Source organism: Psittacula echo, assembly GCF_963264785.1.
Source record: "Psittacula echo genome assembly, chromosome: 2".
NCBI lineage: Eukaryota > Metazoa > Chordata > Aves > Psittaciformes > Psittacidae > Psittacula > Psittacula echo.
The window spans coordinates 7,458,099-7,481,986 of NC_137737.1; positions in this window are offsets into that span (position 1 = coordinate 7,458,099).

Here is a 23,888-nt window from a genome sequence, read left to right on the forward strand (position 1 = left end):
TGGAACAAAGAATATAGCTTGAGAACATAGTCAGGTTTCTTTAAGCATCCAAAAGATGTTTGTGCCAAAGAAGCTATTGGAAGAGGTAATAGTGAGCCAAGAATAGGCAGAGACTTTGTGAACTTCTTTACGTAGAAATGAATAATAATAATAATAAAAATCTTTAATAGAGTGGAATCTCTTATTGAGCTATAAACAAAGCATAGGATGATCTGCTTAGTGTAAGTTACACAAACAGTATTCTGAAATTCATCCAACACTAATACTTGAAGCTGTAGGACATCAGTATCAGAATTGTACTATTAGCAAAGAATTATTCTGCTGATTAGTGCTGTGTAATTTAATTGTGGGTTTTTTTGCAGGTAACGTTAATACAGAAGATGGGCAGCCTTAAGGTGGGCAAAGCACAGAGAATATGGAGTAAAACCCGATTGTTCCAGGAAACAGGACAGAGATCTCCATGCATCACAACAAATTTATATGCAGTCTGATTAAGGTAGAGCTCTTACACCCATATAAAGTGTTTTCTCAAATAAGTCACCTGGGTAATGATAACTTGGGAGTGTGTTAGAGTGGAAGTGCTGTACTGCATTGCAGACATACGCAAGTGTAGATATCTGACTGTAATTCTCTCCATGGTAAATGTGTCTTTCGCCTTCAAATGCTGAAAATGGCTAATATTCTAAACATCTCTTAACTCACGTACTCAGTCATAAGTACATCTGAGTTACTCAGTGACTTCAGGACAACTGTTCATGAAGGAAGGGAGCTCAAAGGTAATGTTAGCTTTCTGTTGTGTTTATGGAGCACTAAATCCAGAGGAATGTCACTTTTGTTGCTAGCTTTTGAGTTTCAGATTTTATTGTAAATCTGTAGTGATCCTAAATTAAGTAAGAAAAAGAAAATGTCATTTTTGTAGTGGGATATAGAAAAATATAGTCACCAGTGAAGCAAGGGAAACTTGTTTTAATCATTCACGTGTATAGACGATCTCACAAACCCCTCAGGGATTTGCAGACATGCTTCCTTATTATTGGGAAACTTACTGTACTGTCTCCTGCTAACCCCACTTCAAACACAGTGCTTCAAAAATTAGTAATCAATGAAGATTTTACTTTAGAGACAAGCTTGCTTCCTACTCAGTTATCCTTAGCTCATAAAAATTGTGCTGACAAGTGGCTGAGTCATATCTTTTATGAGCCTGCCAAAAGCCACGCAGCAAGCACAAGGAAGGAAGATACAAAGTGAAACCATGTGCACTAACTCCACAGTATAACCAGATAACTGTTCAGAACACTACTGGTATGAATGTACATTTTGAAGCAGTAGGTGTCACACTGTGGATATTCATGCCTTGTGAAAGGGTCTGTTAGACTCTTGGAAGTGAGGTCAAAGGCCTGCAATGCTACCATGGTGTCATTATCTGCTAGTCAGTTATGATCTTTAGGCAACTGGGTTTCTGTAAGAGCATTAGAATAGCTCTCAGAGAAGAAGCAGGACAGGACTCTCTGAAGTAGATCACACACAGATTGTAAGCCTGAAGAAAACTTCAGCGAAGTTGATGTTGGTGGGTGTTGATCATGCCCACATAGGTAACTTGTGAGTGGCATCTGTGTTGTGGTCCTTCCCAACTACATGAATAGAGATCTACTGCTGATAATTAAAGTGGTGCTGTACTGGCTGCAGTTATTCTAGCTGCCTTCACTTCTTCCTGTGCATCTGAGGATCTGCAGCTTTCCCCATGAGATCCACAGATGTAGCTTGCAAATTCAGATAATCTCTGCTGCCTCAACTTTTATTTCTCTTGATTATGCAGTTGCTCACTGTGTGTAATGAATTTAGTACAAAGTTCAGACCAGGATGAGAAATGCTATATTTAGTAACGTGTATTAAATCTACTGTATTCCTTAAGATTTTGTGGTATAGCAAAGTGAGATGATCTTTTTAATAGATACCGATGTAGCCTATCTCCCTGTTGAAAGAACCATACAAATCTGCCCACACACATGCCTCACTATGTTCCTCCAGCAACAAATAACTCTTGTCTCAGAAGAGATAAGAAGCTTGTCATGTTTCTCATTTCTAATAGTTCCCCTCTGGCAGATCTCAACATTCCTTTCAAATCATACAGTCAAACAGCGTATCATAGACAAATTGTTCTCAACTTATATTTCATTTTGATGTTAGAAGTTTCCATTTGTAAATAGATATGTTTTATTTTTTTCCAGCAGGATCTGTAACAGGTAAGAATGCATGTGAGCCTTAACTCTTACAGTTCCTTATGCTGGACTACTTACCTGTGTAACTCTAGTATCAGCAGAGGGTTTTTGAGGGTTAAGAGTGTTGAATGACTTTGTCTTCTTTCAATGCTAATAAAATGCTTCTAAAAAAATGCCCAAAACAAGCAAAACTCAAAAGAACAACCAAACAAAACCTATCCAGTGATTATATGAATGCATGTAAGGGGTTTGTCAACCACGGAATTCAACTTGCTCACAACAAAGCTGAGGTAACTTGAGTGGGAGGCTGGTTGCTTTCTATTCTTAATAAGTTGTCAGAGATCAGGATCATGAATATCTTGACTTTTCCTTTATGGTTTTGTGACTGAAAACACCCTAATATTTGAAAATTCAGAAATTAGAAATCAGTATGAAATAATTTCTCAATAAAAAGTTAGGCATTAGCTGACTTCTACATTTTTATTGCCAATTTTAAACTTTCAGCATATATGTCACTGCAGCTGATAACTGTTTACACGTATAGATACACACACACACCCCCCCCCCCCCCCCAAATCCATTTTCAAACACTTTGGAGTCATCTTGTTCTTACCTGGCTTAGTAAAATTCCAGGCTTAACACATGTACAACAGAATAGCCTTAGCTCAAGTAATCTTTGCCTTAAAAGACATCTGCAAAGAAAAGTCTGCTTGCTTTGTGGCAAAGCTGTCTCAGAGAGAATTTCAAACAAGACTCAGAGCTAATGAGCCTAACAGAGACCTTGTGGTTAATGGTGGGTCTTTGTGGCTGAATCTGTTATCTACTAAAATGTATTTATGTAAACTTTTACTGTCAGTTCTTTCATGAATCAAGGAACTGAACTGTCTTTGAAACTAAAACTAAAAGCTCCACACAACAAAGTATATGTTTAATTCAGAAATAAACTTTATGCTGAGCTTGAACTGCCATTATTGACAACTCTCTTTGGCAGATAAAGGGGAAAGAGAATACACTGAGGGTTTTTTAGTGGCACAGTCACACATACACAGCTGAGTAACTCAAGGGTTCCAAAAACCAGTTTGATTTTGATTTTTTGAGCAGGGAAAGCCCTTTTTCCATAAAGAAAGCACACTTTCTGCTTCAGTGTTGCTGTTATATTTTTATTTCAACTCTTTTTCCATAAAAGATAAGGAAAGGATAATAAAAATTTCACAAAATGGTCAGATGACACCAGTGACGTGCCAGTATCAGGATATCTTCAATCAGTCAGTCCAGTGATCAGGGCTATCCTGTTTATCCCAGCCATGAGACTACAATGCAAATGATTTTCCAACATGTTGAATTGCCAGCATACATTTCTCATCCTAGAAAATGGTCTAGTGCTGTTCTACAAGGTACAGCACAGATGAGAAGGTTCTCAAAACTCCTTCCTTAGGACTGCTCCACTTCTCTGTTTAAATGCTCCTTTACCCATGGGTTCCTTATTGGTATCACTATTGCCAGATCATAGCAATAATCTGCTTTTGGGTGAGAGTGCAGTTTCTTCTTTGAACGAACCTCAAACATGTGTCCCAGTTGTGGCTATTAAGTCCCTGTTGCGCTTGCTTGCTTACTTCCTGTTCTGTTCATCAGGTATTTTCCTTTTTAATTGTTTGCTAAGAGTATTAGCAATCATTTTGAGAAGAAAGAAATATACCAAAGATCAGGGCAGCTGATGATAATGGATTTAGTTATCACCTCAGCTGAAAATACATGAGGAGATGTAGTAACTGGCATCTTAAATATTTCTGAACAAAAAGTCTTCCAAAATAATCACAGCCATAGCTATTTCTTATGATTTTTTTTTCTTAATTCAATACAAGAGAAAAACAATCCTTCAAAATTGATTTATCAAGTGAAATACTAACTGTTGTTATACAGATACATACATATCCAGTTGCAATGCAGGATGTTAGCACTACATGCTCCTATTTAAGTATATGTTTCTATAAGCCTGTTAACACAGGCTTCATAACATTTTCTAAATGGAAAAGCTTTTTGCTGGATCACAAAAAACTTCCAAAGGATTCGGTCTGTTGCAAAGTTTCAGCCCTCTCTCCTCTTCCATGGAAGCACTAGCTATTTAAATATAAAGTTGGAAACATTTCTTATAATGTTTATTTCCTCCCACTGACTTTTATGCAGTAGATTTAGTTTTGTACTTCAAACCAAGCTGGGTAATACGTGACAACAGTACCACAGAATGAATAGTGGCAGGTGTACTGTAAACTGAATATTTGAAAGGGAATAATGTTTCAGAGTCTGACCCAAGAACTTGACCTTTTTATGGCTAAGCTTTGGAACATTTCACCCATAACCAGGAACAAACCCTGTACAATTAGGCATGAATGCTTAATTTCATAGGAGTTAAATGCAGGTTTAGTAGCTGTTTTAAAATGAAACACACAGATGAGTTTAGGTAATACTTCATACTCCAGCTGCCACAGTGGAAACCAAAAATGAGTTTCTTTTATGTTAGAGAACATTTTATGGTGCTGATTTTTTTCAGTCCTCATTTTTCCATGCAGAAAAGCTATAAGGAACAATAACTACCACAAGGAACAAATATACTTGAAAATATTTTTGATTGAAACCAGACTGAGTTATTGCATAGACTAAGTTGTAATTGGGAGGGTTTTCTTTGTAATTTTGTGATATTGTGAGTACAGTTACTGTGAATATACATCTCCCACATGGAGATGTTATGCATGGAGCTGGGTATGATTTCTGTAGGGGACCTCAATATGTTTGATAGGTTCTCCGATATATTTTTTTATTTATAGCAAGGAAAATGCCTGTTTCATTCATGCTCTTGTCTATGAAGTGTCTCAGGGCAACAGTGAATAGGTTTCATCTCTATACATCTTTAAAAATTACAGAGAAAGTACAACCCACCACCGTGTGTTATCTGTCATACTAAAACTGAGAAACCCATTGTCCAGGCACAACAGGGCTTTTAAGTTACATTTGCAGAGTTGTAGGAAAGAACGTCAGCTCTCCTTTCTTTGGCCTTCTGGGACTTCTCTTGGTCCCATTCTGCTGCTGAGTGGAATAATGTTGAAATGTTCTGGTTTTTGCAGGCTGGTAAAGCCATTTCCTGCTCAGTTCCAGCCTCTAACTTTGTTCACTGGAGATGGTGCCCCACATGTTCTCTTTGAGGAAAGATCACTAATGTATTAAGAACAGTCTGGTGAGAACAATGTATCCCTTTAACCAGTGGCATATGCAGTTTGTTGTTGTTGTTATTATGTTGGAAGGATTTTAACCTTTAAAACTCGGTGAGTCACTGCTGGAGTGGTTGCAGATATTTCCATGATAGGCCTCAGGACTGATGTGAGCCCAGAAGAGCAGTCTGGGTAAATGCCTTATCTGCTGCTTTGTCACACTTGTTCCACTGGAAAATCAAAACTGAAATAAGGATAAAGCAGGTAAGCTGAACAGTGCGTATCCTGCGGTGTGCTTTTCAGCCTGGTACTCTATGTATGCTTGACAGCTATGACCTGTACATGCCAGTAGATTTTCTTGTGGGTTGGTTTTGCTGTGACGGAATGTTTAAACCTAAGTCAGGATTTTTGGATTATGGCCATAAAGAAAAAGCAGGAAGGAAGAGAAGTAGAACCTATTGAGTTTCTTCTATCAAGTCTTTTCTTCTGCTTCTTTGCCTTTTGCTTTGTGACACTTTCAGCTGCTGAACACGTCTTAAACAAATAGCATTTTACACTACCGCTGTGTTCCTTATCCTGCAAGTGGAACTGCCCTTTGTGGGAAAAGACTTGCCCTGATGACAATCCAGCACATAAAACTTAAGCAGTAATGTAGGAAACACCTCATATAAAAGATGTTTTTAGGAACAACATTAATCAGCTTCAGGCTCATCATTCTGTGTCCCCATGAATCTGGAAGGATAGATTCTTGTCCATCAGGACTGGGCGTATCTTCTTCCCTGTATGAACCAAGCTTCTCTGTTCACAGATCATACGTCCTTGGAAATCTTTTGGTTTCCCTAGCTGCTTATTTTACGGCATTTTCTTAAAGCAGGATTGGTAACTGTACAGACTCTAGCACAGTTTAATTTTATCAGAAGTAGGCAACTCAGCTTCACAGAGATGCAGATCACAGTATCCAAACAGTGTGAACTTAAACCCTTCCTGTCATCATCAGAAATAGTAGAGTAAATACTTCGGGTATGCTTCGCATATCTGTGCCTGCAGTTTATGGGCTGTGGTTCCACCTCAGACTCATTCCTCCCCCAGCATGCCCTCCAAATCCATCCATACTCTCTTGGTTGTGTGGCTGTGTTTACACCATGGTATATTTGCAATACTGATACCGTTGTTGTAAACATTACAAGGTCACACAATGCAGCACTTAACTCTTTCTATGTAGTTTTGATGATTTTGTGTGTGTCAAGCAAGGATTTTTGGAGTTTTGTCGTAACGCGCTGATGTTCTCCCTGCCTCGCCTCATTTTCAAGGTTACTGGTGACACTTTGAACCCAATCCAGAACTGTTGTCTCATGAATTTATCATCACATTTTAGAAGCGCAGAATTAACAACGGTATCTTTGTTCTACCACTGCTGCCAGTTTCATTAGGTACTGAAGGAAAATGTGTCCATTATTTCTCCTTTTGCTCAGTTTTGTTAGTCACAGCTACTTAGGCTTTGTTTTGACTGTTTGCTTTTTTTTTTTTCACTCCTCATTCATCTCTCTCCTCCTTCCAGCCTAATTATTACCACATTTCTGGGAATTGAGAGGATTCAATTATTCTAGTGACATAGGACTTGAAAAACAGCGCAGCTAGAGCCTATTTGCATGATGACTAATTTCCAGTCTTTGTTTTAAGTTTTGGGAGCTGAAACGTGCTTTATACTTATACTTGTAGGGAAAGGAAGAGCCCTTCCTTCTCAATGAGTGCTACAGGAAACGTATCCTGAATATCTTGCCCTGCTGAGAATAGGAAACAGCTATAGGGATTGATTTAGTTTGGGTAGGAGCACACTGTGGGAGTACTGAATTATGAATCATCCTCATCATCCATGCAGTGTGAAATGTGACTGTGAAATGTCTCACAGCCAAGGGGGGTGATTCCAGGATAGAAATCAGATGAACAAACACCAGCAAGAATCAAAGTTGTGTGGAGAGAAGCAGATAGTGCTGACGTGCGCTGTGATGCTGCTAGTAGTTTCTTTTTGTGAAGGAGCAAGAGAAGGAAAACCCGCACAACGACTCTTTTCACTAAATGATTGGTGTCACTGTTTTCAATTGTTAGCTCCATTTTAATATGTTGTGAAATGGTACAGCACGAGCCAAATTCAAGTCCGTGATTATATTTGAAATGTCACTTTTTCTCCTGTTAGTTGAAATGCATGAATATAAGCACCTTTTCTTTAACAGTATTTCATGGCCTTCACCTCAATGTTCTACCAGTAGAAATTAAGAGGTATGTTGTGTGCATACACCTTTGTAGATGTAGGTAAAAACGTATTGTTGAGATTTATTTAGTCAATTAGTTAGTTTTCACTGGGAAAATGTTGATTCCCAGAAAGTAAAACTTTGGGGGAACACATCACCTCTGGTAATGACTTTTTTTGGAAGGGGGCAGCAGGCAGGCTGATGAGAATAATTCTCATTTGCAGACAGGAATATCTGATCCAAGATCTGCTCTCCATTTTTGTGACTTGATATGAGACAGGTCTGACTTGATTAAACAAACACGTTTGTATACATTTGTGTTTATATATATATATACACACAGTATAAGGTATTACACAGTCATGTGTAAAGCAGTTCAGAATTATCTTGAATGAACTGGGAAAGTACACAAATTAATATTTACTTTGATAGAAAGTTATGTTTCAACCGTTTTGGTAGAAATTCGCTAATGACCTCTCACACTGAAATAATCACTTTAGGTGCAAATATACAGACATTTTGTTAATTTCTGGTCACATACTGTCTACAGCCATCAAAATGTCTTTACTTAGTATGAGTTACATAAATATCTACTTGACTGTATGCGGTATTTGAAATGCTACACGAAGAACTTGGTTTGTGGGGTATTTTTCACCCAGAGCAGGAAGATACAGGAGTTTCAGCTGGATATACTTGTAGAAATGAAGTGGGCTTTCTGTAACTATAGGATGAATCACATGATGTGAGCACATCCCTTTTGGTAACTCACAGCAACTGAATTTCTCTTGGAATTTTGGGTTGCATTTCTCATTGAAGATTATACTAGTTCATCTTTCCTGTTTTCTGAAGACTTCCATGGCAGAACACATTTTGACACAGGCTTTTGACTTAGCTTTGTCAAGGAACAGCAGCAACCAGACCAGTACAGAAGACAATTCCTCCAAGTACTCTTCTAGCCTCTATTTTCACTTCTTGGGATTTCTTGATCCTGCTTTGGTTTGGTAGCTGTCACTGAAATTCCTCTCTTACGTACTTGTCTGATCTCTTCTGCAGCCCATATAAGGTCTTTCAAAACCACAGTATTCAGTGAAAAAAAATCCATAACTCTGTTGCCTGATGCATGAAGAACAACTTGATCTGTTTGGCTGTTCTTACCTGCTTTTAACCCTGACATGTCAATACTTCTGTTGAAAGCCTGGGAGAAGGAAGGAACATGTAGAAACATAACCACTTCAGCCAGCTTTGCTGCCCAGTAGGGTATGTAATGGAATTAGACTTTTCTGTTCCAACATTAAATACCACATCCAAAGTGAGATGCTTACCATATCCAGGATCCTTCCTGCTTGAGCAAGGGGAAAATCATGAATATCTCCCACTCAACCTTTTGATTTGGAGTCTCCCATGTCTACTTAGTGACCGGATACTGAAACTGAGACAAAAGTTTTTTGAAAACAGCTCAAACTGAAATCAGCCTGAAAGCCCAGATCTACAAACTTTGTCTGTTTCAGAGGGAGGGGACAGTGGAGTAGAACCAGAAACACAAAGATTGAACCATTATTTCTCTGAGAACCACTCACGGATTTTGATGCTTCATTTTGGTTTGGTTTTCCTCCCTTTGAGGCATTCATTCATTACACAGAGCAGCTTTTTTTAAGACATACATACTTGCTTATTTTCAAAATTCTATTTTCTTTCCTTTGTCAGAGATGGAAAATAAACCAGCAATACTGTTAGGGGAAATTTGGGCTGGACCCCACAGCGCAAGAGAGGCAAAGCTGCTGCTGCTTCCAGTAGTGAGTCTAAGTGTGCCTTCCTCGTAGGCACACATACAGACACATGTACACACCACACAGATATACACAGCTGGCTACACAGAGCAACACAGGCAGACACAGAGAAGCATCCACACAAAGACAGCACCAATAGCCTGATCCTGCTTCCCTCCTTGGCTGAGCAGGATGGATGTCCACTGGTGAGAACATATATACACATGTGTAAGGTGGATTCCCCTAGCAGCAGAGCTCAGACAGTCTGCCCAGTAACTGTCCCTGGATCCCAGCCTTTCCTGGGACAGCCCTGGGAAGGACTTGACAGGGTGTCCTTTCTACTGAGTTAACAGTTCAGGTTTCTGCCTACTTTTGTGCCCTGCACTCCTCTAGCCTTGTGCAGTTGGGCCTCTGATGGGCTGATGACTCCTGTGCTGGTATTATTTGGGTTCTCCCCACACGCAATTGCTTTTTACACATAGCCTGATAGTATTTGTCAGGGTCTAATGAGCTTGTCAGAAACTGGAGTAAAACAAACAGATGGTATTGTGCTTTTCAGAAAGACCACTTAAAGTGATAGGGTGTTATGTATGTTTTCATTTATGCTTCTTTCTGCTTACATGTAAACTCCACATCTGGGAAAGTTTTACCCTTTTAATCATTTTAACCTATCCCCTCATTTGCTAATAAACAAAAACCAACCCTAATGTTTTCATTTCATCAGATTTGACCACTTCAGATTTCTCAAGCTTGCTATCTAAAATGTCAGAGCGTGGAAATGTCAGAGCTCTTGAGATTATTCAAGCTGGCAGCTGAGTATCATGTCAAAGAACAGTGAATGAAATTTGGCAGGTCTTTTTGTTTGCTACAGGAAATGTATAGCAAAGGAGACAGTTAATTCAGAGAGGAAGATTTTGCAGGACGTAAGTGCATAAGGAGAGCCCTTCTTTAGTGATTAAAATCTTTCAAACTTACTCTCTTATAACTATACATGAGCAAACATTCTTTCCACCTTATGCAGTTTAAAATACCTTCTTTAATACCCACAGCAGGCTTCAGTTTATACAATAAACACAGCAGTCCAGTTGGAGAGTATAAGCTATGCTTAAAGCTATTTTGACTTAATGTCGGATTTTCTTCCTGACTATATTAGGGAAAAAAATATCATCTATAGAATAAAATGTCTTATTTTAACTTTGTGACAATTCTGATTTGATCTGAAGTCTGATCCCTAGCATAGGGATACAATAAGGTGTTTCTGAGGGCTTCTGAAAAACATCTTGGAGGAAGTGGCTTTGATTAAGCTCATGTGTGTAATTTCACTTTCATTGTTCTAATTTACCTATCTGAAGAGAAAGAGAGGCAGAGAGGGAGCTGTCATGCTTCAGTGACTTACTGTATCTGGAGTCACATTCTTGTCTATCAGCCGTTCTTCTCTCCATAATCTCTGTTGTAGATGAATTTTCTGTACCAATATGCAAACTATAAATCCAGGATCTTTTAAATATTATAAGCAAACCACCAGCAGATTTGAATTGCAGTGATGTGAAATGATCACATCTGCGCGTGTAGTTTTATGTGTGTGCTTTAGTTATAAGGGACAGATGAAGATGTCCTGGTGCTTTTTTAAGTGTGATTCTGACTGCTGAAAGCTAAACTGTTTTCCACAGTGCGAAACCTTTGTGACTGTAAATAATGTGACGATTTTGTGTGTACATCCTGCTCCTTTTTATCCAAATAAACCTGGGGAAATGCAGCTCTGGAATTCAGAACTATCATATGTACTATATAAAAGATGAGGAAAAATTTCTACTTCACACACACAGCCTGTATAGAGCTGACATTTGTTGGTTATTTATCATTTACTATAAAAACAATTATTTTGCAGTGACACAGTCCAAACGGATAAAGTATATCTTAATGTATTCCTAAAGGCCCCAAATGTTGAACGGCACAGCTACTTAAGCCAGCATATTCCAGTGCTTCGCCTTTCTTAAGGCTTTTTCTCCCCTAAAGTTTAACCTAAATCTGTCTTTCTGCAACTTAACCCATTCCCGTTTACAGTTTCTACAACAGGACTAAAAAGATGGTATTTCTTACTTTCTGTAGCAGTCTCTTCTAGATTTGAAAATTACTGTCATTCATCTACTCAGTCTCCCCTAAACTTTCTTGTAGGTTATATTTCTGTAAAGCTCTCACCTTCCCTTCTTGTCCAGCTTTGGACTCTTAATATCATCTGCATCTTTCTGTGTGTTACGCAAAATAACATATGCTGTTCAAAGCAAGGCTTTTCTATCCATCCATATATCAGAGATAATGTTTCTTGGGCTGTCTTTCTGCTTGTGAGCATTATAAACCAGCCCTTTCTACCTTACAATGCTTCCTTATATCCCAAAATTTCTGATTTCTGGGCCTTTTATCTGTCTCCTCTAAATTGTTTTCTATTATTTTTCGGACCATTTCTTAATGTAGGCCAAGTAATTTTGAATTCTGTTCTGTTCTTCAGCTTCCTTGCACTTCCTCCAACCCCCAGGGTACTCATATTAAGCACACGTTCAGCACTTAAGTACAGCACTTAAACTTGAAGAAGCCCTTTAGTTAGGAAGCAATACTTAGTTATTATTCTGAACGCAGCCATTAACCATTTACAATAGATTAATCTGGACTGTACTTTTCTCAACTTGTTCATGAGCATGTGATGAAAATAACAAATCTTATAAAAAATGAAGGTTTCTAACTGTAGTTGCCTCTTCTGTATTCATACAGCTTGATAGCATGTGTTACTGGGATAGTAGATGGATTTCACATTCCCTGTTCTCCCCAAAATACAGTTGGCTCTTTGCATGTCTCCTTAGGGTTTTTTTTGGGTCTTACAAAGGATCTGTTTCTTTCCCTCGGTGTTCTTCCTGAGGGTTGAAATTGCCTTCTTCTTTCCCAGTTCAAAGAGTCATGCTGCATAATTACTTCCTTTCCTCTTTGATGGGCTCTAGAAAAGAACTGCTAATGAGCCTGAGGTTGCTTTATTCCAGTTTACAAAATTTTTTGTGGTAAATTAGGGAATATGCAGCTGACTTGGAAAATGTAAATATTTTCTTTCCTATTCTTGTTTGGGATCTTACTGTGAAGTCACTAACATTACATTACATCAGCTGTCTGAGTTGCATTTGCTATTTCCCAAGAAAGAGACAAGCAAAACCATTCACTGTTTACCTTTCTTAGTATCATCACAGTTATACATAATTCTCTGAAACCATCAGCACTGAATTAGAAAACAAGTGCTCATGGTTGTAAAGAACATCCTGGAAATGTAGCTAAACTCACGATGTGGTCACATCTTTGAGTGTGAAGGCAGAATAATAACTCCTAGAAGCTGAAATCAAAGTTTAATCTCGTGAGGCTGTGCATTTCTAAAATCACTGCAGTGCTAGCAAATGTGACCTTGTCTGGAAATGTCATCTAATAGAAAGAAAAGTATACAGAGTTTTTATGTTTTGGGACAAAGATTGCCTTCACCTCAGTCTGTGTTGTCAAAGAAAGGCTGCTGTGCTGGGGAGGGGTCTTATCCAGTCCCCTTCTCAAGATCACCCATGCATTGGCCATGTCACCAAATAGAGTAGTGTTTCTACTCACTGCCTTTCTGGTGTTGAATGTAAAACACAGTTTACATTTACAGTTACAGTTTACTAAATGTAAAACATGTTTAGTTCAGTGCTCTAGAGTCCAATTTGACAGGCAGTGATGTATTTGAAAAGCTGAAATACATGCTTCTTTTCCTTTTTACTGGTTGATATTCAAAGAAATAGCAATCTTGGAAGTATCAGGAACTGAAGGTTGCTTTTAAGAACAGTGCACATAGAAAAAGGTGCATCAAAATCTGGTTTTAGAAATAAAAAGGTGGAGGCGAGTTGCTTTTTAGGGGATTTTTTGACTCCCCTGTATGACAGATGCTTGATTTCTTCTGTGATATTTTGTGATGGTTTTTTTAGTATAACTCATCAAGTAAGGAATATAAAAAGACTTCCAGCATAGAAAGGAATTTTATTTCAGATCCACTTTTTTAAAGGAAGTCGGTTACTCGCATGTCAAAATTCATACTTGCAGACTAGGGCTTGAACTGAATTAGGAGAATTGCACATAAACCCATTGTGAAAATACATCTTGATGAGAGCTTCATGCTGTGGATGTTGTGATGTTTTCAGAGAGTGACTATGTTACTCTCAAAGCGATGCACTTTGAATTACACTGACTAGGCCTATGAACCTGAGTCAGTGGAATACCAAATGATGTTGAACAGCATGTAACAGTCATCGCAGCAATCACAAACTGGAAAGTGCGGCTGCTCTTAAGTTAGAACAGCAAAAGGGCTTTCTGTTTGGTCAGTAAGGAGAGATGCTGTAGCATTTGTTTTCATTTGGGAATCTGTTCAAGTATTTCCTCAAATTAATATTATAGTTCTACATTAAAAATTGTAATAGAAGTCAGGTTTCTTAATGAATTAATTTTTATATTGCATGCCATAATTAACAAATTTCACTTTGGGAAGCAAAAGGGAGCAGAAACAGCAGTTCATGCCAGCTGCAGTGGCTGTATTTAACTAGAGATGATTACTGTTCGACTGCATCAAAATATTCATCAGCACTGAAGGATGTGATCTGAATCTGAACTTACAGCTTTAGGCCTGCATTGCCACCTCTTCTGAATTTTCTTTCCATAAAGTTAGCTACAGTAAACTAAAAGGAGAGCAAAAAAAATGCTCAATTGCCATTCAGACATAAATGTATTTAAATGAATGGGACTTTAGGAGTTTGCTGAAGGGAAGGGTCAGCAAATGAATCGGAAAACAAGTAGAAGGAGAAAGAAAAGTAACAATGAAATTGAGATGAAATAAAAGTGACAGGAAGAATTGGTAACTTCAAAATTACGTATTTTTCTTCAGAAGCGTTTGCAAAACATGGATGGATCAGCATTTGTTCACCATTCGGTCCCCAGGCAGTGGAATCAGTGGTGTGCAACACTCAGAATGAGTCTGATTAAGTTTCATGTAAGGGAATTCCTCTGTGAATGTCTTTTGTGTTGCCTTCACACCTGCTGAGCTAGGAGAAACATAACAGCTCCTTTCACTGCTCCAGTTCAAGCCTGTCACAAGGCTGACGTCATTGCTACCACAGACATTTTAACTTCAGGCTCTGGAGCCAGCCTTGCAAACTCTGACAGAGGAATATCTGAACATCTCTAACTGATAGTGTTAATTAACTTTCCAGGTTCAGTTTGCAGGTATATAGTAGTTTATATAGCTCCTTCAGGAACAGTGCCTGTCAGCTAAGTATTGTTAGCCATTTATTCTTCAAACAGAGATGTGTTTCTTGTGAAAAGTGACTTCATGCTAGTCTGAGCCCTAGCTGAACTTCAGCAATACCTCTGGGATTTGAGTCTCAAAGACAGGGTATGCAAAGCTTTGGCTTCTTCTCAAATCCCCAAACAAAGAACTCCACAGATGGCCCTAGGGAAGCATGAGTTTTCAACTTTTTGAGTAAGCAAGAGAAAAAAAAATCATTAAGTGAGACTTATGAGTACAGATCAACAACAGCGTATTATTCTTGGCTCTCAAGACATCTTTGTTCATTGTTGCCATTGAAACTGTGCAAAATAGGAAGAAGACTGTGTGAGAAGGAAGAAGGAGAAGTTGAAGAGTGAAGTGGGGGTGGGGAAACCCCATTACCTCTTGTCTAAACTACAACTTTCAGCAGAGCAGAAAATGTACTTTCTTAATTCTGGCATTTCTTCTTCATGGTGTTTTTGTCTATGTGTGTGTGTGAGAATACCAGTTCTGAGAGTTGTCATTATGACTTTTTATCATCATGAAGAATTCATTTCCATAAACCAAAAAACTTGGATCACATGGGGAGCAGGGACTTGCTTAATTACATGGTGAGTAAATGAAGCCAGCAGATGGGTTTAACAGGAATAGTGAACTGTGCGAGGAGAAGAATTCCAAACAATCGATCAATCCCTTTCCTAATAGAAGGACATGGCTTCCAGCTCAGGTTTTGACTGGTGTGGGGGCAAGGGAATATTGGCAGTGGCTATAACAGAATTCAAACCATGCTTTTGTCCTGTACAACAAAGCATTATTAAATAGACTACTCAAATATTTTAAACAAATCTCTGTAAAAGCGCAGTAATCTGTCAGATCGAAACCACTGTATGCTTTTATTGGGGACGTTCCTACGAGAGGTGGATTCTTCTTTGGCCTCAGTTCTTGAGGGAGTCAGTGGGAATTTATTTTCCTTTTGTTTAATGTGAATTAGTCATTAGCGATCAGGAAGAAGAGTCTGGTTTCATACAGTGCCTTATGGGATTAGTGCACACTCGTTCACTCTGTGTGTGAGAGCAATATCCAGGAGTTGGTCATTTTTTTTGTAATACAGTTCAAAGATTTCCAGAATTAGAAGGGAGGGAAAAACTCTATGAACTTTTGTGTGCTTCTGGGACCAAGAGATGCTGCGTATATTGATTTTCTTCACTGCAGATATTTGTCCTAACACATCGTGCAAAACCCTTCTTGTTGCATCACACAGAGTGTGATTGGAAATGACCAAGGGGACTACACTTATTCACTTGCTGTGCTTCCTGTAACTATTACTCCTGGAACTTCCTATAACACCTAGACATGCAATAATGTATACAACATCCTAATATTGGGTGCAGAAGCAATCCCTGCTTTCAGGACCGGTATCCAAAATCCATAGTTGGCTCCCCTCCCTACCCCTCTCCATTAAAACATTTTCTTTTCCTTTCAGACCATGCTTACATTGGTCTAGCTCCACCATAAAGCTGATTCAAGACTGCTTAGCTGGGTCCCTTCCTGGAGTCTAGTTCCATGTCTTCTACAAATAAATGACTTTTCTGTAGAGGTAAAGTTAGGATTCAGAGGTAAAGATTTAGATGTATAGTTTGGATACAGTTAAGACTACAACTGTACAACTACAACTACAAGTTCTACAACTACAACTTGAAAAGCAAGGCACAGGAGTTTCAGTAGGAATTAAGCATACCATCCTCACAACAGGGCACAGATGTGAATATTATTTTATCAGAAATTATCAGAAAAAGGAACAGTGATAAAAATAAGATAAGAACTTGTTGTGAGCAGACCTGTGGTATATGAAATCCATCTACATCTGTTAGGTGCTCATCAGCTGAAACTGAATTTCTTAAATTTCATCCTACACGATATGCATTTGACTCCCAAGATGCTTTAGCTTGCCTTCCATGCTGATCCCTCAGAAGTCATAATTTGGGATTATAGCAGGGCTGTGCTGGATGGGCAGCTGCTTCTAAATCTTTCCCACAAAGAGGGATTTCCCAGGGTCAAAACTTTGCCATGAGCCTTTGCTTCTGTCTGGAGCTGGTGGTCATGGGAAGCCCTGAAAGTGTGGTAGATGTGAGGCAAGCAGCTGCCCAAATTATACATCACATCTTTCTGGAGACTTCCTGGAGTTGAAGAGCTAATAGAAATCTGGGATGTGGAGAAGTGCTATGCCTGTTGGTGAGGTCTTGAAGAGACAGTTGCCAAAAAGCAACACAGAGGGCAAGTGGCGCATGACCTAGTTCGGGCTGGGTTTAGTGTGCAACGCTAGCCAGAGAGCCCAGAGGTGAGCAGGGTATCTGAAGAAAATTGAAAGTGTTAAATGACACAAGCAATTATGCATTTCACCTCTTAACTCCTGTTTCAGTGGCAGCTTAAGACCTTAAATAGGGGTCAGAAACAGAAATATTATCTTAATTATCTCAAATCCAAAAAGTCTGGTGGATACAGAACTAAGGATTTTTACTGGAGATGACTGAAGTAAAGCTTCACATCCAAGCTTTTAAAACTCTTCAAGCTACATCTGAAAGCTGGAATGTGGCTTGTTTTGAATAATTCCCTTCCCTTCCAATAAACCCCAAGCCTGTGGTCCAATAATCTGTTACAACAGCACCCTTTGCTAGTTAACAGAAGAGTTTCCAGTGCTCTGTGGATCCTTGCTGTCATATAGTCTTAGAGCTGATGTGAACAGGCATGACTGTCATGATTCACTAAGACTTTGATTTACTGTAAAGTTAAAATGCAATGCATGTCTCCATGTAAAGTAGCTATCAATATATCCAGTAGTGCAATTCAGTGCAATTTTATAAATGAAGGCAGATACCAGTCCAAGCAAAATCTAATCAGATTATAAGATTTTGTTTAACCGCTTCAGTGCTCCTATGGATGGTGTATGTCTGTGCTCTATTGAAATTAATTGGACAGTCTCACATATCAACATTTCTGGGACTAAAAGAACACAATTGAGTTGAATGCCGTAGTGGAAAAGCATTAATGGCAATTAGCATTTTAATCTGACTGCTATAACATAAGACCATTGATTGCTGGTCTGATAACTACAGCATTCAAACCCCAAAGACGTTCTGCACCTGTTGATCTCAGGACAATGGAAGCCCTTAGTAATTCCAGCCTGACGCCAAAACACAAGAACTACAGTGTGTGCAAGCAGCATTCAGCAGAGAGCAGCACTGCTCAGCAGCAAGGCGAGGCCTTGACTCCAGAGGTGACACTGGTTTCAATGATGTAAGCAAATACAACAAAGCACTATGGTGTGCTCACAGACTTGAAACTGGAGGAAAGAAAAATCAGTGTGAAGGCCAGAATTACAAACCTGATATAAGTGCTGTAACAGGGGCACTGACAATGTAATTAGATGCTGGACAACTGGGCTAACATTTTGTTCATGTAGTGTTTTCACTTCAGAGGCATTTATTTAAGTATAATGTATAAACAAAGAACTGTACTTTTGCCTTCTGCAGTCTAGTGCTACTGAAATGTACTGTATTGGTCAACAAACTACTTCCTGTTACAGTGCTACTACAGTATTCATTCTCACTTCTTACTTGCAGTCATGTTTAACACATCTAATTTATAAGGAAAGACTGAAAATTCCTCTTTGACTAAAATAAGTTTCTTAAAAAACCAAAATTCCTTTGAAAAAATATTTTTCAGTTAAATAAAGCGAAATTTGCATTTTTCTTTATTTATTTTATAATTATTTTCAGGTAGAAAATCCAGGTAGTATTTATTTTTCTATTTTGTATTCTGAATGTGACAGATGATAGACAGTCATAGTGACAGAGATGATCTTTGGATTTTTAACACAAACCACCTTTTTTTTCCGTGATGGAAAGAGGTGAAAAATAAGATGCTCCTTGGCATTTATGTTGATCACAGGTTAGAAAGGTAAGAGTGAATTTATTGCTTTGCAAAGAAGTTTGAAGTCTAGATATGCAAGACCATAAGGAATACAGGTCAGGTTATAGGTGCTTGTGGTGCATAGAGATACTTTAGGGTGGTTAATTATAATACCTTTTAATGTTTTTATTATTTTTCCTTGCTAGGATAGAGAAAAAGTCAGCATCTTTATTTGTACAGCCAATAACAAGAGCTTTCTACATCAGATATCTTAATCCACAAGTCTTTGCATTGTTAGAATTACTTTTATGAAAATTGAATGTTCTGTAAACAAGTAGATAAAAACCAGTAAAAATGGACTTTGCTGTATGTTTGGCAATAGTAAAATCTCTAATTTGGGGGAAAAAAGCATGCAAAAAGCATATTCAGTTCTACTTCTTTTACTCTGAAAAGCTGTTTGTCTGAAACAAAGTAGATCACCAAGCTTCTATTGTCCCAGTTCAGTGCACATTGCCTGAGCTTTTCAGCATGTTACAGTATGTCTTCATCCTTGGCATAACCGCTTGGTTGTCTCTTTTCTTTTCTCTCTTTTTTTCCATCTTTTCTCGTGCTTCTGACAGTCAACATGGCATACAAAGCCTCCCTTCTTGCGTCATTGTGCACCATGTATCTACTTGTCATTTGCAATCTTCATTCATTTTGTTCCCAGCTTGTCTCCCCAGAATCATGTTTTTTTGAGTGCCTTAATTTTATATGTTCACTCAGTGTCATTGACTCTTCTGCATTTATTCTCATGTGAGCTAAGCGCTCTTAATTTTATCCTGTATGTCCTTCTGCCTTCACATCCATTCATCTGTGGTCTCCTTCCTTTTTCCATTTATTGTGATTTAAATCACTCTGTTAATGTCCACCACCTACTGGCAATAAACTGCAAAGCAAGAAGGCTGAGAACGTTGTGGTTTATAATTTAAGCCTGGATCAGAGTCCAGACTTGACTGGGAATTTATCTTCTGTTCAAACCACAACACCCCTAGTTGAGAGCGTAGGGCTGGACAAGAGTTGCACTGGTGTCTTTCATGTGCAGCTAATTTCAACTGTGAACAAGGCTCCACAGAGAGAGTTGCAAAGCAACTACCTCCCTGACATCCTGAGCTAGTGGCCTCGAGCAGCCTGGTCTCCAAGGAGGAATAGCATCCAACGGTGGGTTGCTGTTTCAGCTGCTAAATAGCGGAGAGAGCTTTAGCATAAGTATTTCTTCAGAGGTAAAAGCAGAGGGTCAGTAGGTTTTCTGGACCAGACCCTGGACTTAGGACTTACTGTGGTATTCGTAACAGAGTGTAGTAACAGCCAGCCAGGTCAAATGGGTTTGAAAGGTGTACTCATTATCTCTGAGGATGTTCAAATGCAAGATCCTTGACTGTGCAAGTTGGAACTGCACTCACTCTTACTTAGAGGTCTGTTTGTATATTAGTAACTTGGACTGAACTGTAGTTAACTGTGCTAGATGCTGCATAAGCATATATGAAAACATGGTTCTTGTTGCTGATTAAGGCACTGAAGATTAAATCGGAAGAGTGCCACTTCAGTTCATTTTGCGAGCTTATGCAGAAAACATTGCTAAAGCATGTGGATTCTTTCAGCAGGTAAGTCTTTATTAGTTCACTGGTTTATGCCTTTAGAACTCAAAAAATACGGTATAAACTCTGGTTATGTATGTGAAATCTGAAGAGTCTTTATTGTTTCTTGATTATTTGCTAAGTATTCAGATCTCAGAAATTAATATTATCATGCCTAAGATTGTTTCTAAGTGAAATGTGTAGTGATTGGCTGTAGTTATTTCTAAAATTGCCTGTCTTTAGGACTTTGGGTCAAGAAATTAGTTTGGTTTTGCAGGGAGTAGTCTTGTGCTTCTAACTCATGAACATCAGCACTGAGCAACAGCATGGTTGTTTCTGGCAAATTCTAATGCATTCAGAATTACAAAGCAATTAACTATATTATCTCTTAAAATAGTTTCTTAGGGATAATCCTTTTTATTTCTTTTTGAGATGAAATTTGTACAAAGTGTATTGTTCATTCATTGTTCAAAACATATAGGTAAAATGAGCAGAAGATTCTCGAGTACAGAGACTGGTTCAAAGCAGAAGTCATTTGAGTTTATATAAACACCACATCAAAAGAGGAAAAAAAAAGAAGTCATAAACCTCTGGGAAGTAAAGTTTCTGTGGTTTGCACAGCTGTTAACTGGGAGGCAAGTGAGGTTGAGTGGCCTGAAGCCATTCCTCAGCTGCTGCTGCTGTCTTGGAAAGAGAGGAATGAATCTTTTCATTATCCATCTTTGAGCAGTTTTGAGAGGGGCAATGGCAGCACCATTTCCAGCTCAGCCTTATGTTCAGATTGCTAACTGAAGAGAGATTTGGGTGTAGATTCCAAATGCATCTACACTGTTATGTATTCTATTTTGATATCTCTTTATATGACACAGTTCTAATGCCATCTGATAGGCATAGAGAATACATCCTGCTTTGTGAGTGTTTTCTCTAAGGCAGAACCTAACATTATTTGCCTTGCAATACAATACTTAATGTATAGATGAAACTGATTTCATTTGAGGGTTTTTCTTTTTCTGTCTGAAACTGTAAATGCAAAAGATAAGCTGTGTCTTATATTCTGAATGTAGATAATTTTAAAACAAAATAAGTGACTTGATTTCTCCTATGTAGTTCAATATTAGTGAAACATAAATTCATTGGAGTGATCCACAGAACAGACCACCAGGCCACCACACATCCTGAAGAAATGTTCCTTAAAGAGTCTGGAATGACACCTGGAAATACCCTGCACCACCAGTAAAGGCATAGGGACTCAAGGACTCTGAGATCTACAGTAGGACACTCCATTTTTCAGTCCTGGTGCTGCTTGGCTGCTCCTTGACAGAACAGTAAATGGTTGCAACATATTCCTAACATGGTAATCATGGAGGAATTCAACTTTACATTTTGATATGTATTAGATAGAAATAACCCAAATAGTTTGAAAGCTTAGGTTACCTGCTGACATACGAGTACAGTGTTGGGAATTACAGACTTGGGAATCTAGGGAGGCATGGAAAGGAGCTGTTCTTATAGGGCTGGTGGATCATGGTTATCCACAACAAATATTTCACAAATTATTTTTGTTCTTGTTGTTTTAAATATTAACCACTAAATCCTTAGAGCCTGGTCCTTAGTTAACAACGGACAGTATGAGGGGCTTGTGAACAGTGTTCAAACAAGTTTACTTCCTGCTTGCCATATTCAAATGACTGTTTCAAGACAGGAAGAGTGAAGTATTTCTGACAAATTGTGGAGAACTGGCACTAAACCACTGCTCTAAGAGCTACTTTGAGGTCTGCGTAGAGGTTAAGCTGCAAAACCCACAGAGAAAGAAGAAAAGTACCATAAACAAATTACTTGTTATGCTCTGTTCAGTGTCCGCTATAAGAAGCTTTTGTAGAACCTGTGATAGCTTAATTTCTCTTTCCACCATAGGCACCAAGGGTGTCTTTGCATCCTGCCACAGAGGTGTTGCTATAGAGATGTACGGTGCAACACCTATTATCAATCTCTTTCTTAGGGTCTCCCATGCAGTTGCTACATGAGAAGGGCTTTTCATCTGTGGCAATGTAGTGACCAGCACAGTGAATCAGAGTGGGCAAGGACAGCAGCTGCTATCAGTGCCTTGCCTGTATGTCATTTTAATCCAGTGTTGTATTGTGAAAAGCAGTAGGACAGAATTTAACCGCTTTATGAACTGTTCTGTAAAAAAAGTAAGGGATAAGAGTAGATAGTGCTGAGAGAGAAAAGTGAGGTGAGCATGATGACCTAGTGATACTCTATCAAACAGGAACGAGACTAACATGAGTATCTTGTCTTTTGGGAACGACTGAATACATTTTTCTATTGCAGGGAGATGAAAATTGTTTTGTTTGTTCAACTGTGCTGAATAGGTAATACAGTTCTTGGCTTGGCTGCGCTTCGGAAGTTGAAACATCCCAGCCCTTGTTTATGTTTACTCATAATACTTGATGAAGTAAGCCAGGAAGCGAACCTCTCTTAGAAACTTCATTTCTCACATCCCAATCTGTCATCCTTGGCCTGAGGTAAAACCACTTCAGAAAACTCAGTGAAGCCAGGACTGGTCCCGTAAATAAAATTTCTAGAGCAGACTGTCTGCATATGGACTAACTGCTTAAGTGTTACACTGATCTGTACAGCCATTTCTTTTATCAGACTTCATCTCTTATGGTTTAGGTCTCACAAAGAGGTGGTGTTTGCTTGGGTTTTTATCATTTTGTGTGTCTTGGGAAATTGATACCAGGAAATAAAAAATGCCATGGATGAGTTTATGGTCCTTTAAAGAGCATCAAAACTATGCTTGCCATTCAGTTAGTGTGATGTTTGTGGGTGGAATAAGCAATGTAGACCCCACCATAGTGACTTCTCCCTGTTTTCTTTTTCCTGGCACCACTCATTTTTTGAAATGCTAGACACAGCCACAAGGTCTTGAGGTGCCTAGTTGGAATTACACTGTTTTATAAAATCGTAGAATCATTTAGGTTGGAAAAGACCTTTAAGATCATCGAGTCCAACCATTAATGTAACACTGCCGAGTCACTAAACCGTGTCCCTAGGTGCCACATCTACAGGTCTTTTAAATACCTCCAGGGATGGTGGCTCAACCACTGCCCTGGGCAGCCTGTTCCAATGCCTGAGCACCCTCTGGGGAAGGAATTGTTCCTCAGCTTCAGTCTACACCTGCCCTGGTGCAGCTTGAGGCCGTTTCCTCTTGTCCTGTCCCTTGTTCCTTGGGAGCAGAGACCGACTCCACCTCACTCCATCCTCCTGTCAGGCAGTTGTAGGGAGTGATCAGGTCCCCCCTGAGCCTTCTCTTCTCCAGACTGAACCTCCCAGGTCCCTCAGCTGTTCCCCGTCACACTGTGCTCCAGGCCCTGCACCAGCTCCGTTGCCCTTCTCTGGCCCCGCTCCAGCACCTCAATGTCTCTCTTACAGTGAGTGGCACAGAACTGAACACAGGATTCAAGAACAAAGTATTAAGAGAATTAGGGCTTTCCTTTGTTAGACAGGAAGAAGACATTTAATGGCAGTAGTGCTGAGTGTCTTTGGCTGGCAGTAGAGAGCAGCTTAGATCAATGTACAACTTAAGTAGATAAGTTTACAAGTAAA